Source organism: Lutra lutra, chromosome 2, assembly GCF_902655055.1.
Source record: "Lutra lutra chromosome 2, mLutLut1.2, whole genome shotgun sequence".
In the NCBI taxonomy this organism is placed as follows: Eukaryota; Metazoa; Chordata; class Mammalia; order Carnivora; family Mustelidae; genus Lutra; species Lutra lutra.
In genome coordinates this window covers 49,453,778-49,456,077 of record NC_062279.1, presented here as the reverse complement: position 1 = coordinate 49,456,077, position 2,300 = coordinate 49,453,778, and the positions used below count along the sequence as shown (strand labels likewise).

General features: G+C 46.9%; 1 pseudogene; it reads left to right on the top strand.

Annotated features, from left to right (window-relative positions):
* Positions 1–326: 326 nt before the first annotated feature.
* Positions 327–1,610, top strand: LOC125093999 (acyl-CoA (8-3)-desaturase-like; annotated as a pseudogene).
* Positions 1,611–2,300: the final 690 nt, after the last annotated feature.

Here is a 2,300-nt window from a genome sequence, read left to right as displayed (position 1 = left end):
TAGACTGACCACCTTGGGAGAACTTTTACTTAGAAGATAACTGAACTGTAATTCAAGATGGCAGGAAACGTACACAATTGTCCCAAATTCCCAGGAAAAAATACAGGCAAGCAAGCAAATGAATAAAAACTAGCTAGCCAGCTATATACAGTTAAGAGAACAAAAAGGACAGTGACTTTAAAACACTTTGGAAGACAGCAAGTATAATTAAGGGTATTTACTGATTTAAAAACAAAAATTAAAAAAACAGGTGCATTACCCTACAGGCTCCCAAGTGCATGCTTGACAGCCCTTACCCTGTCAGAGCACAACATTGCCAGGTGCAGATGGCCCCCAACTCTGTGGCTGCCAAGACCCTAACTGAGGGGTCAACCCCATGAAAGTTTACCTGGCACAATGTGGCGTAGCACACCAGGTGTGATGGCTCATGATCCACCAGAGAGTGTACAAAATCAGCGTGCTCAGCCCCAGGCACTCTGGGGGAGTACCCCCACCATGAGCCACAGTATAGGGCAAGATGCCACAGATCCCTCTGTAGCCTTCCACATATCAACAAGGTCGTTGTGAAGAAGTATCTGAACTCTCTCCTAGTTTGGAGGACTGTTCTGGAGCAACCCAGTGCTGAACCTACAAAAACGGAAGAGCTAACAGATGAGTTCTGGCAGCTGCAGACCATGGTGGGGCAGAAGGGCTCACAAAGGCCAATCATGTCTTCCTCTTACTGCACCTACTCCACAACCTATTGCTGGACGTAGCTGCCTGGTTCACTCTTTGGGTCTTTGGGACCTCCTTTCTGACTTTTCTTCTCTGTATGCACTATTTAGCACAGTTCAGGCCCAGGATGGCTGGCTGCAGCAATGACTCTGGGCATCTGTCATTCTTCAGCACCTTTACATGGAACCACCAGCTACATCATTTTGTGATTTGCCACCTAAAGGCAACCCCTGGCAGTTAGTGGAACTGCATGCACCTTCAGCACACTTCGACCCCAACTGCTTCTGCAAAGACCCAGATATCAATATGCAGCCCTTCTTCTTTGCCTTGGGGGAGATCCTCTCTGAGGAGCTTGGGACATGGAAGAAAAAGTACATGCTTTACAACCACCAGCACAAATACTTCTTCCCAACTGAGCCTCCTGCCTTGTTGCCTCTCTACTTCCATTGGCATATTTTCTATTTCATTATCCAGCAGAAAAATTGGGTGGACTTACCTGAATGATGACTTTCTATACCAGTGTCTTCCTCATTTAGGTGGTATTCTTTGGAGTAAAAGGCTTTCTGGCCTTTTCTTCATGGTCAGTTTCCTAGAGAGCAACTGGTTTGTGTGGGTGACACAGATGAAGCACATTCCCATGTACAATGATCATGACTGGAAAGTGGACTGGGGCTCCATCTGGCTTCCAGAACATGCAATGTCTACATGTCTGCCTTCAGGGACTAACTTAGTGGACATCTCAAATTCCAAATTTTCTCCACAATGCCTTGATACAGTTACCACAAAGTGGCTTCCCTGATGCAGTCCCTGTGTGCCATCATGGCATAAAGTACTAGTCCAAGCCCCTGCTCTCAGCCTTCATCCACATTGTCTACTCACTGAAGGAGTCTGGCTAAACGCTTATCTTTGCCAATAACAACATGCCCTCATCTGAAAGAGGAGCCTGAGGGTAGATTTGGGGAAGTATATATTCTGACTCAAACCCTTCCCTCTTTGTCTTCAACTCACAGATGTAAGACTCCAAAGCGGGGTTTGGAGGGAGTGGAACATGAAAGCCTCCCCTCCCCCACCCAAAGGAAGGAAGGACCTGTTGCAGCACAGATGTGACAGTTTTGTTGTTTCCTTTTTCTAGTTTGGCAGGTGCAGATGGTTGTTGGCAAAGAGAGTCAGGGGCTTGTTAGAAGAATATGGAATATCTACTAAGCCCAGAATGAGGAAGAGATGTAGCACTGAAATTCTACTCCACTCGGATAAGGGGTGAGCCCCTCTCTGGTCCATTCTCAGTGCCTTCTCAGTCCTCACTTGCAAATCTCAGAGGTTCACAGGCTGGTAGGGGATAGAGTAGCTGAATCTCTTGAAAAAAATTCTGAGCAAGATTTTGAACAAGATTAGAATCCTGAAGCTTGGCACAATGCAGTGCCTAGGAGCTCAGCCAGGCCAATATCTACAGCTAGGTGTGACCTCTATCTGCCTCAGTCCCCCAAAGAAGCTATTTTTCCACTTTCAGAAGCAGGCAGGGCAAGGCCCAGGACTATGGTATTGGAGACATCTGGCCCTGAAGGACCTTGGCACTACTGATTTGGATC